We start from the raw sequence: 13836 nt of genomic DNA on the forward strand, positions 1-13836 counted from the left end.
CGTTGCCCGTTACCACCCCTCGTTGCCCGTAACCACCGCAGATTATCCGTAACCACCCCACATTACCTGTAATCTCATTTTTTTTTTGTATTTTAGTAACTGCGCTATTCTAATAACCATTACTAGCTGCGGTTTTGCTCCAGCAAATTGGCGCTCCCTTTCTTCTGAGCCCTGCTGTGTGCCCATACAGTGGTTTATGCCCACTTATGGGGTACCGTTGTACTCAGGAGAACCTGCGTTACAGATTTTGGGGTACATTTTTTCTCCCATTCCTCGTGAAATTGAGAAATTTTAAACTAAACGAACATATATTGGAAAAATTCGAGTTTTTCATTTTTACTGTCTTATTTTGAATACTTTCCTCTAATACCTGTGGGGTCAAACCGCTCACTGCACGCCAAGATGAATTCTTTGAACGGTGTACTTTCCTAAATGGGGTGACTTTTGGGGGGGTTCTATTCTGCTGGCACTACAGGGGCGCTGCAAACGTACCTGGCGCTCAGAAACTTCTTCGGAAAAATCTGCACTGAAAATGCTAATTGGCGCTCCTTCCCTTCTGAGCCCGGCTGGGTGCCCATACAGTGGTTTATGCCCACATATGGGGTACCGTTCTACTCAGGGGAACCTGCGTTACAGATTTGGGCATGCAGCTTCTCTCCTGTTCCTCGTGAAATTGAGAAATTTCAAACTAAACAAACATATTATTGGAAAAATTCAAGTTTTTCAATTTTACTGTCTTATTTTGAATACTTTCCTCTAATACCTGTGGGGTCAAAATGGTCACCACACCCCAAGATGAATTCTTTGAGGGGTGCACTTTCCAAAATGGGGTGACTTATGGGGGGGTTCTCTTCTGCGGACACTACAGGGGCTCTGCAAACGCACCTGGGGCTCAGAAACTTCTTCAGCAAAATCTGAACTGAAAATGCTAATTGGCGCTCCCTTCCTTCTGAGCCCTCCTGTGTGCCCATACAGTGGTTTATGCCCCCATATGGGGTACCGTTCTACTCAGGAGAACCTGCGTTACAAATTTTGGGGTGCGGATTCTCTCATGTTCCTTGTGAAATTGAGAAATTTTAAACTAAACGAACATATTATTGGAAAAATTCGAGTTTTTCATTTTTACTGTCTAATTTTAAATACTTTCCTCTAATACCTGTGGGGTCAAAATGGTCACCACACCCCAAGATGAATTCTTTGAGGGGTGTACTTTCCAAAATGGGGTGACTTTTGGGGGGGTTCTCTTCTACGGGCACTACATGGGCGCTGCAAACGCACCTGGCGCTCAGAAACTTCTTCAGCAAAATCTGCACTGAAAATGCTAATTGGCGCTCCTTCCCTTCTGAGCCCCGCTGTGTGCCCATACAGTGGTTTACGCCCACATATGGGGTACCGTTGTACTCAAGAGAACCTGTGTTACAAATTGTGGGGTGCAGATTCTCTCTTGTTCCTTTTGGAAAGGAGAAACTTTAATCTAAACATATATATTATTGGAAAATTAAAATTTTCGATTTCTTTAAGGCCTAATTGTGAATACTTTCCTCCAGCCCCTGTAGGGTTAAAATGCTCATTATACCCCTAGATTAATTCTTTAAGGTGTCTAGTTTCCAAAATGGGGTCACTTATGGGGTTTTACAGCATACAAGCCTCCTAAATCAACTTAAAAAAAGAACTGGTCCCTAAAAAAAAATCAGTTTTGGAAACTTTCACAAAATGTGATAATTTGCTAATAAATTTCTAAGCCCCATAACAGCCTAAAAAAGTAAAATATGTTTCCCAAATTATGCCAGAATAAAGAGGACATATTGGTAATGTGATTTAGTAACTAATTTATGTGCTATGACTTCCTTTTTTAGAAGCAGAGAATTTCAGAAGTTCATAAAATGCAAAATTTTTAAATTTTTCATGATATTTTGATGTTTTTCACAAAAAACACACAAAGTAGTGACCAAATTTTGCCACTAATATAAAGTGCCATATGTGACAAAAAAACAATCTCAGAATCGCTAGCATACGTTAAAGCATCGCTGAGCTATAAGCGCATAAAGTGAGACAGGTCAGATTTTGAAAAATGAGCCTGGTCATTAAGGCCAAAACAGGCTGCGGAGGCAAGGGGTTAAAATACCCACTTGCCCATTCTAAAACAAAAAATATTTTTAAAACTAAAAATATATTATATATCGTAGCGGAATTGTCTAATCTATTAAAATATAACATTATTGTTCTTGCACGGCGAAGAAAAAAAAAAAACAAGATTGCCGATGTGGAAGAACCAGCCGACGCCCTATCCCTTTGACCTGATTCACACACTTCATACTATGCTGCCAGGGAGCCAACACCCGGCTTCATACTTCTCCTGACTCCTCTCTGGTGCTCGTGGGGTTAAGCCTTCGGGTGTTGCATTCTCCTGAGGCTTGCTCCTGTCTGAGTACAGGGGGGGGGCTCCCTGGCTGCCATTGGTGTCTCATGCTGCTGTCAGACTCCTCGCTCCTATCAGGGGCTGGGGCGGGAGCTCTGGTAGCATTTAAGCTGGTGAATTACTCCCTGTAATTGCCAGTGTATGTTTGGTCTCCAGCTACACCAGTGTATCTTATTGTTCTGCTTGCTATTTGACATTTGGACTTGGACTTGGACTTCGCCTCTGCCTCATCCTCTGTACTGCGTTACCTCTTGTGCTTTACCTTGGACCGGACTCTGTTTACCCTTTGTTTTCTGATTTGGATTTTGACTTGACCTCCTGTTACTGACTCGGACTGCCTGACCTGTTTGTATATACCTCTCTGTGTGTTCTGTTATCTCCCCGTATCCCTAGTTAGGCTAGGGACTGTTGCCCAGTTGCTGCCCTAGGGTTTAGCCCAGGGGGGCAAGCAGGTAGGGACAGGGGTTGCGGATCGAGAGAAGGGACTGCCATCTTCCTGGACCCCAGGACTCCCTGATAGCCGATTTTTTAAAATTATATATATAAAAAAATTAATAAAAAGCTATCAAAATTTTTCTGTTACACCAATATGATGATAATAAAAACTAGAGATCATGGCACAAAAAAAATTACACCCCTACCAGCCCTGTAGGTGGAAAAATAAAAGCGCTATGGCTCTTAGAATTCGGGGAGGAATATTGTATTAATTTGACCCAGATATCCGTGCATCAATGGGCTCTGTCTTGAAGGGGTTAAAATATTATTTCTAGGGATACAACTTGACATTGTGGCACATGATCAAGAACCAGTGCTGCTACATTTTACACGATTACATATCGTATACAGTAATTTTCATTGATAAGGAATTATAGTTTTCAATTACTCTGCTATATATTGTTACTACACATGTGCTTCCATATTGGACTACAAAGCCAAATGAAAAGGAAGTAGTAATAATAATATTAATAATAATAATTTTGAAATCCCCATAAAGCTCTTTAAAACCCATATCTTACTATTCTAATGTGTTTTTATTCAATATAAATCTGTTAAGTGATAAGTCCTGACCACACTCACAAAACAGGGCATTACAGCTGAAGACTCCTCTGCATATGGTTGCCAGCTACTGGACTTTTATAGGTGATCTAGGTGATGGATGACTTGCAAGAACAGAAACATAGGATTAAGAACAGGTGGAGATGGGATGCATCATGTAATAAATCTAAATAATTTAGCATTCAGTAATCTGCAAACTAGCAAAATATTTCTAGAGCTAAATCCTGACATGATTATCGAGTATCGAGCGAACTGGCCAAGAAATGGCTGAAATGTAAGGCCAACACCAGATACAGGGTGAGATCATTATACCTTGTGTAAAGTGAAATATAAATTAATTTCATGCTGTAGACCATTACACAACTGACATTATTTTAGTCCTATTTATCTGTATGTATATATAAATCTCTTTGTCCACAGGTGTGTTTTATAGCTCCAATCCTGTTCCCCAATGTAGATTGTTTCAGCAGGGTTTGGTTCGCACGTCTGAGCTATAAATAAGCTGACATGGTCAATTTTTATTGTTCATTTCCACTTCTCAGTAAGGTAAAACGTGAACCGAATGACTTTAAACAAAGGAATTGTACAACTTCTATTATTAGAGTAATGGAAAAGATGAAGTCAAACATCTGCAAAGATATCTTAAATGAATGTCGTATTGGTAGAATATATCACCACTATATGATCAGGAGCCCTAGTCATCCGCATTTAGTTCTATGTCCCCACCTATGTTTTTCCCCGACACCCCAGACACTGGCTGTGCAGAAAGCTACAGTGTGGACCCAGTCACATACATGTACTCTATTTTTGCTCCACCTCCTTGTAAAATGGTCTGCAATTGCATCCACATCTGATCTATGTCCTATCTTTTCATGGAACAAATTGTGGATCTGTTAAGAATCAGAATTTGTGAATAGCACAATAAAAATCAATGAGGAGTTAGTTGATCTGTGATTGTGGATCTGAAATGACGGACAACTATGCGGGCCATGTTAATAAGGCCTTGGTAGTAACAACCAGGGTGGAAGAGCATTTACATTGTCCCACCCCTGCCTAATAATACCAGCCTGCCTAATGACACCCCAGACATAGACCTCCCATTTTGATGGTCCATGTCTGCTGGTACCCAGTATATTCCCAGTATTCCCAGTATGTCGGTTCTAAATCCTATGTTTCTTTGTGAGTATGGGGGCAATAAGAGAGGAATTAGGCCTTATTCACACACTCAGTAAAGTTGTCTGTAATTGTGGATCCGTAATCACGGTTTAACTTAGAGCACATCGATTTCTATTGGGCAATTCACAGAGTTCATCATTTTTTTTTAATCTGTATTTCGTTCCTGTGAAAAAAAAAAAAAAAAGGACATGCTCTGGTGCGGATTGTCATTCAGATTCACAGTAGAAAAACACGGATCACATCTATGCAAAATAAGGGTCCTATTACACGGAGCGATCGCCAACGAGAGTGTTTATCGTTAACCTTAAATCGTTCACCATATTACACAGAACAATAATCGTTAGATACGATCGTTATTGCGATCGTTTATTCCTTCTAATCTCAGGAAAACAATGGGCAATGTGCTATTACACTAAACGATTAATGAAAAAATTTGGAACTTGAGCGAACGAATGTCGAATTACAGCGGACGATTAGCGAACGATTAACGATAATTTTAGGTTCAGATCTAAATCAACGATCAAAGACATACAAACGATTTTTCGATCGTTGCCTACAATTACACAGAACGATTAGCGTTTAAATTCGAATGATATAACGATTTTTCACACGATAATCGTCCCGTGTAATAGGGCCCTAATACTATTCACAATTTACGGAAACAGATGCAATACGGATGCAAATACGGATGAACTTATACGGACCAGAGAGTAAAAATAGCAGGAGGTCTTGCTGTCCAGAAAAATTTTCGTAACATGTGGATGATGCCTTATTGTTAGCTATTTTATTGGCTAAAGCTAAGCCCCAGCTTTGTAATAGATGTTGTCTACCAACAAGTGTTCACTACTCAGCCACATAAAATTACTAAACAATTATTTATTTTTTGTCTTCTTGAAGTAGGCCAGCTATTTTTCCTGTAAAAAGAAATAAAAAGACATTAGAATAAGGGGGGGGGGGGCATACCTCTTCAGCATTGTCTTTGCCTGGGTAGAAGCAGAAGGTTTTGGTGCATGATGCAACAACATTTGGGGCATTGTGCAAGAAAATTTAGGGGGAAATTTATCAAACTGACATACTAGGTCGCTGGTCTAATAAAAATCCCTACACTTGTTTGCTGTGCTGGATATACTGTACTAAGGCTCAATCTGTCCAGGTTGCGGTGTTTGCAAAAATCTACACCTGCTCTGGAACAGGTATAATCTTTCAGTCTGATTTACGCCTGATAGCAAACATGATTCAAAATAAATCAGGTGCATGAAGAGGCCACACTTCCTCTCTGTCTTGATGCACCCTCTGCCCGCCCTCTAGGCTGCGCCAGGCGAATACTTAGAAATGTGTTATTATTTTCCTGGTGCAGCCTTGATAAATCCGGGCAATTCTGCTTGAGAAACCCTGTGGCAGTAAGCAATTGACAGCAAACCAGCCCCATTTTCAGCAGCATTGGCTTGCCGTATTGTTGTTCAGGACACTCCCAGGGTCAGACACAGTGCCCCCAGCCCTAACTGCCCCCAGCTACTAACAAAAAGATGCCTAAAGCATCCCTAGTTTACTGCCCCATTATGGTTTAACCCCTTAAGGTCAAAGCCAATTTTCGTTTTTGCGCTTTTGCTTTTTCAGCTTTTTGTTTAAAAGGCCATAGAGCTTGCATTTTGTCACCTAGAGACCCATATTAAACCCTATTTTTTGTGACACCAATTGTACTTTGCAATGACAGACTTTATTTTCTCATAAAATATGTAGCGGAACCGGAAAAAAATCATTTGTGCTGTCAAAATGAAAAAAAAAAAAAAGGAATTTGTTTTCATTTCAGGGAGTTTCGTGTTTACACCGTTACCCCTATGGTAAAACTGGCATAGTATCTATGTTCCTCACATCAGTACGATTACAACGATATGTAACTTGTATAACTTTTCTATTATTTGATGGCTTTTAAAAAACAAAATGTTTTTAAAATCGCTCTATTCCCAGGCTTATACCGCTTTTATTTTTTGGTCTATAAGGCTGTGTGTGTGTCATTTTATTTCGCCATGATCTGTCCTTTTTATTGGTACCTTGCTTACACAGATGCGACTTTTTGATCACTTTTTATTTTAATTTTTCTGGGTTTGATGCGACCTAAAATGCACAATTTTGCACTTTAAAATTTTTTTTGCTCTTACACCATTTACCGTGCAAGATCAGGAATGTGATAATTTTATAGTTTGGGTGATTACGCACGCGGCGATACCAAATATGTTTGTTTATTTATATTTATAAAATGGGAAAAGGGGGTGATTCAAACTTTTATTAGGGGAGTTTTTTTTTTTTAATAATAATATAAATTTTTTACTTTAACTTTAGCTAGAAGTCCACCTGGGGGACTTCTATATACAAAACATTGATCTTTCATGGAGATCAATGCTGTGTATATACACAGCAATGATCAGTGAGATCGGGGATGGATTGCTTTGGCCTGCTGCAGGACAGAGCAATGTATTGCCGAGCCGGGATCACCGTCATTGCGACGCTGAGGCCCGGCCCAGCCCAGCCAGAAGAAAGGATCTCCCCCTGTGATAGCATCGTGGGGGGGGGAGATCCGTCCCACTAGACACCAGGGTTGCGCTGAGCAGAGCATCTAAATGCAGCTGTCAGATATTACAGCTGCATTTAGATGCTTAACTAGCCAGCATGGCAATGGGACCCTCGTCAGCTAATAGAGCTGTCCCCCGGCTGCAGATAGCAGCCGGTCGCGGCGCCGTTCAGAGTGAGGGCACGGCGGAACCCCGCTGTGAACTCTCCCGCGTCACCATGACGTATCAGATACGTCATTGGACGCTAAGGGCTTAGACAGAACCCTAAGCCTATAGCGTAGGTTGCTGTGCCAAATACACAAGAGTATGGACATCTGACAAATGCAGATGCATTATGTTAACAGCATACTTTAGGTGGTAATGCACCAACCTTCATGTTAGTGCCGGCTACATTTGTCTACTGTACATATAGTATAGGCTTATGATACCCAATAAACTTTTAGGGCACACAGTATTGTGTCACGTAATGTCATTCTAGAAGAAAGCACAAGTATACAATATAATTTGTAACAGAAATAAAATATGCAATGCAAAATATTATTTTGGGACAGGAAACGATTACATAGTAATAGTATATGAGTCCCCATGCTAGCTCTGTGACATTTGGGATACTGTTCACCAATGGTATCATATACCTATCATACCTATCACTGAAAGAGGCCATAAGGTAGTCCTACATCTGGGACATCCTCTTTACACTGCACGTTCTGAGTGTTTCCTGGCCATGATGGAAATATTTACTTTTGCTCAAGTGTCAGAAATGTGAAAGCGTCACACTATAAAAGCAGCTACATCTAAGTGGTATTTGCAGAAGCAAGGAGACAAGTGCTTAGTATGTCTACAAAAGGGGCTGTCAGTAAGTGTAAGTGTGATATTGCCAGGCTTAGGCTCATCCCTTAAGAATGAAAACATACTACAATTACTAAGAATTTATACGTATCCAATCTGTCATATCTTTCATTTTACAACCTTTGTATATTAAGAACGGAAATTCTGTCAAAGTGAACTGTGACGTGCTCTGTATGGAGTCATCGGGAAAAAATCCAGTTTACATAGTTATTTGATGGCCTATTTTTCCTAAATGTCTCATCGTACATTCTCCTTTTCAGGTTATATTGTCTTTAAATGGAATGGAAGCAACAATTATACCGGGTAGGAGGGCAAGTCAACACCTTGAACACTGCAGCAATGTGTCAGTAGGTGATGGGTACCAAAGATGTATCCATGAGAATGATCGGACCCAAGGATTCCTAGCGGAATATTACCAGCTTGCCTTCTTCCCATGGTGCACTTTGGTAATATCTCTGTCCTGTTAAATAATAAACATGTTCTCAGCTATCCAAATGATGAAAAAGAAAAAAAAATTAATCATCAGACCCTGCTGCTTTCATCCGTTGCTCTATCATTCAGTTCTGATATTCAAATGCCCATTGTAGGCCCTTTTGCCAATGAAGAAATGCTGAGAAACAGTTAATGAATCCAGTTGATAAATCCAGTGTAGCGCAATTATCCGTGCATAACTTAAGAATATATCAGACATTCCAAAACCCTTACAGCATTACAAAAAAAATCACAGATATTGTAGTAAATAGCAGTTTCCTACAAAACCCCAGAATGTAGAAATGATTCAGCCATCATCTTGTATCGAAGTGTTTAAAATTCTATTCAGAAAGTTAATCTGTTTCTGGAAAATTTTGCCTTGTTGTATTTGAATGGGTATTTTGAGTCTAAGCAATATTTAATCATGCCAAATATATGTGTATACACTTAAAGCGCTACAGTGTGTGCTTAACCCTTTGAGGACCAGGCCCAAAATGACCCAGTGGACCGCGCACATTTTGATCTTGGTGTTTCTGTTTTTCCCTCCTCCCCTTCTAAGAGCTCCAGCACTCTCAGTTTTCTATCTACAAGCCATGTAAGTGCTTATTTGTTACAGGAATAGTTGTACTGTGTAATGGCGTCATTCATTTTACCATAACATGTATGATGGAATTCCAAATATATTATTTATGAAGATATAAATAGGTGAAATCGTAAAAAAGAATGCAATATGGTAACGTTTGGGGGGTTTCTGTGTCTACGTAATACACTATATGGTAACAGCGACATGATACCATTATTCTATAGGTCAGTCCGAACACAACCACATGCATGTTACACAGATTCTCTAATGTTATATATATATATTTTTTTATGAAATCCTTTTTTTTGGCAATTAATTATAAATAAAATGGGCCTATTGTGACACTTATAACGGTTTTATTTTTTCACCTACGGGGCTGTATGGGGTGTCATTTTTTCCGCCATGATCTCTAGTTTTTATTAATACCATATTTGTGAAGATCGGACGTTTTGATCACTTTTTATTGATTTTTTAAAATATATAATGTAACATAAAATCGGTAATCCGCGCACTTTTTTCCCTCTTTTCGTGTACGCCGTTCACCGATCACTATGACGCCTGTTATATTTTAATAGATCGGACAATTACGCACGCTACGGTATATTATATGTTTATCTATTTATTTATTTTTATATGTTTTATTTATATAATGGGATAGGGGGGGTTATTTCAACTTTTATTGGGGGAGGGGTTTTGGGGTAGTGTTATAGTGTTTTGAACTTTTTTTTTTTTTTACACATTTGAAGTCCCTTTGGGGGACTTTTACATACACTAGTTTGATTTCTACACTGACCATTGCTATGCCATAGGCACAGAATTGATCAGTGTTATCGGCGATCTGCTCATTGAGCCTGCCTGTGCAGGCTCAGTGTAGCAGATCGCCGATCGGACTGCACAAAGAGACCTCTGGAGGTCCATTTCAACGATCACACTGCGGAGGTCCCGATCGGTAAGTGACAGGGGACTCCCCCTGTCACTTACACTTAAACGCCGCGGTCGCGCCGCGATCGCGGTGTTTAAGGGGTTAATGACACGCGCGCTTAATAGCGGGAGAAACACCCAGGATGTACAGTCCTGGGTCGTCTAGGGGTTAAATGATGGAAAAAAGGTTTCCTGAGAGATACTGTCCTATAAAAATGTTAACATAATATATCTTGTGTAAAGTACGTAAGTAAATAGTAACAATGGTCCGTTCAAGCAGTTTAACCCTTAGGGGACACAGACAGTTTTCATTTTTGCATTTTTGTTTTTCCCTCCTCGTGTATATAAGGCCATAGCGCCTGCATTTTTCCACCTAGAGACCCAAGTGAGCCCTTATTTTTTGCGCAACTAATTGTACTTTGCTATGGCAGATGTAATTTTTGCCTAAAATGTGCCGGGAAACCAGAAAAAAATTCAAAGTGTGGTGAAGTTGAAAAAAAAAACGCATTTCTTTTATTTGGGGGAAATGTGTTTTTACGCCATTCACCCTGGGGTAAAACTGACTTGTTATGCATGTTCCTCAAGTTGTTACGATTAAAACGATATGTAACATGTATAACTTATATTGTATCTGATGGCCTGTAAAAAATTCAAACCGTTGTTAACAAATATACGTCACTTAAAATGGCTCCATTCCCAGGCTTATAGCGCTTTTATCCTTTGGTCTATGGGTCTGTGTGAGGTGTCATTTTTTGCGCCATGATGTGGTCTTTCTATCGGTACCTTGATTGCGCATATATGACTTTTTGATCGCTTTTTATTACAATTATTCTGGATTTGATGCGACAGAAATTGCGCAATTTTGCACTTTGGGATTTTTTTGCGCTGACGCCGTTTACCGTGTGAGATCAGGAATGTGATTAATTAATAGTTTGGGCGATTACGTACGCGGCGATAGCAAACATGTTTGTTTATTAATTAATTAATTTATTTTTATTTATAAAATGGGGAAAGGGGGGTGATTCAGACTTTTATTAGGGGAGGGGGTTTTGTGTTATTAAAAATACATTTTTCTTTTACTTTACACATATACTAGAAGCCCCCCTGGGGGACTTCTAGTATATGTACTCTGATCTCTCATAGAGATCCATGCAGTATAGTTATACTGCATGAATCCATGAGATCGGTGTTCTATTGCTTTTGGCTGCTGCAGCCAAATGCAATAGAATGCCGAGCCGGGATCAGCGCCATTACGGAGCAGACCCCGGCCCGGGATGGATGCGGGGATCGCCCCCCCCGCAATCGCGCCGCAGGGGGGGCGATCCCCCCACTAGACCACCAGGTATGCGTTTGAAGAAGTATTTAGAAGCAGCTGTCAACTTTGACAGCTGCTTCTAAGTACTTAATTAGCGGGCACGGCGATCGGACCGTGCCCGCTAATAGCCGCGAGCCCGGGCTACACGCGGCACCCGGGATCGCGGCAGTTCAGAGGGTGGTCGCCGCGCGACCCCCCTCTGAACTCCCATAGCGGCACGAGGACGTTCGATAACGTCCTGGTGCAGCTATGGGTTAAGTATCCATAGTGATATATAGCTATACTGCTGAATACCTGGTAGTTTTGTGATGTGGTATAGTATCCTCAGTAGTTGTAGGTGTTGAGGTGTCAGGTTAGGAGCGGGCCCGGCCGGTGGCTCCACTACTACCAACTCTCGGCATACGGTGAGTAATCCAAAGGTTTTCCACGGAGTAGCAGTGACATCACTGTAGTAGTTGCCATAGTTCATGCAGGTCAAACATCTAACATGTTTCAGCGATCAGCAGTCGCCCTCATCAGAGATAATTTTGGCCTTGCATGGAATTTTTTAATAAAGTAAATAGTAACTAGTTTAGTCTCGCAAACTACATTCTCCCCAAGTCACTTTAATTAGAAAGGACAATTGTTTTACCAGTGACGATAGAACTGTAATATGATAGTTGGAGAGACTTCAGCAATGTTTATGATTGACAATAAAATTCACTTTGTAGAAATGATGATACGTTTTACTAATTTCTTATGGGAACAGATTCCTTGCTGATTTCTGTTTGCTTTAAAGTTCTCAGCAAAATGTAACATGTTTATAAAATAAAAGAATGATCTAGACAGAGGAATCAAGTGAACCCCTCCTGGAATGCTTAGTGGCTGGTGCGCTCTTTTTTTTTTTTAGTGAACTATCTCTGTTTTTGTGCTTTAATTTGTTTTAAGGCCTTCTTTGAGCATGCTTTATTGTGATTTGAGAAATGGCAACAAAGCAATGTGGACAGTGCCAGTTTTGGGCAAAGTGCGGCCCTGGGCAAAATGAGAATCAAGTCCCCAAATGCTTTCCACAGGTGTTATTACGGTCCTCAAGCACTAAACAAATAATATATTTACCATACAAATTTTTATATACTGTACATACCTATTTAAAAAATACCACTATATCAAGAGCAAATTTTACAACCATGTTAACTATCACCTCCATATTGTTATTTACACAGAACAGGACAGACAAAGCCACCACAGCATGACATAATACTACTATGACTCAATATTAACTTAATAAATAAAGTGTATAATGAGGAGACCACTTATGATCTGAAAACATGCAACAATCAGCATTGCTATACTATTAGGGGAAAGAAAATGGACTTACCTGTTCCTAAGCATTTAGCTGAGGCAGGGCACATAGAGAGGGACATAAGATTCATGGCCATGGACAAAGTGTTGTCGCCTAAACAAGAAGGTGACAGACATACGTTACTTAAATGCAGAGAATTATAATGTATTACAAGTTAAAAACATTGGAACCTGATGGTCTGGCTGATTCCTCATTGTCGTTATCATGACAGATGTAACCGTAAAAATATGTGAAATCAATATACAATAGTAATATTTTTTTCTTTCTGTCTTATATTTATTATAGATTTACTATTATTGGATGAGAACTCACCATGTAAAAATATAATATTAGTGAAGCAATGTGGAACCTTCTCCCTGAGATGTGATGTTGCAGGTCCACTCAGCCATTCAGCAGCAGAGGCAGCCGTTAAAATAGGTGCAGAGCTAATTTCCATTGTGCTGAATGGAAATTCTGCTCTGCAGTTCACATGGTGGAATTTCCGCACTGAACGTTCCTCGGCTAATCTGCTTTTCGCCAGAAGAATGAACATGTTCATTCTTCCGTTAACGGAAGCCTATACAAATCAATGGGGCTCTGATTCTCTGTTTCAGCGTGGAATACGCGCGTATTCAGCGCGTAATACAAGCGCAATACAAGCGAAAATTACGCGCTGAATCAGCGCGAAATGGGGGGGAAAGGGTGGGTAAATCCCAAGACAACCCAAAGGAGGTGATACCAGGGGCCCACAAGAAAGAAATGACAATGTCAGCATGCCCACAGCATATGATCACAGCAAAAGTTTCCCCCAAAAAACATACATAGATACATACCTCTGAAATTAGTGCATCTCCATCAATTGCAAAGCGGTGATGTTTTGCCATTTCTGGTCAGCTTCTCTCTGCTCAGCTCAGTTCCTTCTCCTCTGCCAGCTCTGAGGTGATCTGTTCTAGAAAATTCAGGTACCATATAGTCTAGTCTCCAAAGTCTGCAAAATTGTTGTTGGCACCTTCCTCTATTACCTACCGAATACTCGCTGAATTTCAGTGCTGATTAAGCGCTGAATGCATGCGGAATCAGCGTGGATTCCTCGAGTATTCCACGCTGAATTTGTCAAGAACTGATTACGAGCTGAACACTTTCCTAACGGAATAC

The 13836-nt window shown here is 40.3% G+C and overlaps 1 long non-coding RNA gene across 1 annotated transcript in view; it reads right to left on the reverse strand.

The window, feature by feature from the left end:
- LOC138784461 (uncharacterized) overlaps positions 1-13836 on the reverse strand; it is a 73818-nt gene that overhangs the window by 6842 nt on the left and 53140 nt on the right. The window contains exon 3 of the long non-coding RNA XR_011361845.1: positions 12718-12795. This is a non-coding gene — a long non-coding RNA (uncharacterized lncRNA). The remainder of the gene's footprint in view (positions 1-12717; positions 12796-13836) is intronic.

Source organism: Dendropsophus ebraccatus, chromosome 2 (assembly GCF_027789765.1).
Source record: "Dendropsophus ebraccatus isolate aDenEbr1 chromosome 2, aDenEbr1.pat, whole genome shotgun sequence".
Lineage (NCBI taxonomy): Eukaryota > Metazoa > Chordata > Amphibia > Anura > Hylidae > Dendropsophus > Dendropsophus ebraccatus.